Here is a 783-nt window from a genome sequence, read left to right on the forward strand (position 1 = left end):
TTTCAATAGTTCTAGTTTTTACACCTCTTTGACCGTTATTTTGCAATGAAAATTCGTTTATTGTGCACATTTTTTTCCTTGAGCTTCAACAGTTTTCGATGTCTTAAATATTCTTAAACTCTTGTAGTCGCGTTAATTTACAGATCGTCGTCATTTCGCGCATCAGTGTTGCCGTAAATTGCAATTTAATCTTGCTCTTGAATTTTAGTAACAGTGGATAAGTATTACAGTGCGACGGTAACCCTGCCATTTAACTACTAAGCTAATGAATTACATACCCTTTATGATATGAAATATTTCATTTTTTTATTTTATTAATTTATTATCATTATAATATCATTGATATACGATGAATAAGAAAATCATATCATGTTTGCATATTAAGTAGGCTTTAGAGCAAATCATTTTTCGACCTGATTTAAATGTAAATGCGTTCTAACAGGAAACCATACACTTTAACGGAAAACCATACGCTTTAACTGAGATCCATACACCTTAACGGGAAACTCTAGACTTTAACAGAAATCCATACATTTTAACGGGAAATTTATTGGTATACGGTACACTTTTCGATATTTTTGAGTACTTCTTTATTAACAATAATTTTCTAAAGACTTTCTTAGCTTCAGGTGGGATAGCAACCTAAAATATTTAAGATTTACAACCCTCTTAGAATATAAAAGAGAAATTTGTATATATTTACAGATGAACAAAAAAACTAATTGAACTATATCCATCTCTCTCTCTCTCTCTCTCTCTCTCTCTCTCTCTCTCTCTCTCTCT

The sequence above is a fragment of the Glossina fuscipes genome, unplaced genomic scaffold (assembly GCF_014805625.2).
Source record: "Glossina fuscipes isolate IAEA_lab_2018 unplaced genomic scaffold, Yale_Gfus_2 154, whole genome shotgun sequence".
Taxonomy (NCBI): Eukaryota; Metazoa; Arthropoda; class Insecta; order Diptera; family Glossinidae; genus Glossina; species Glossina fuscipes.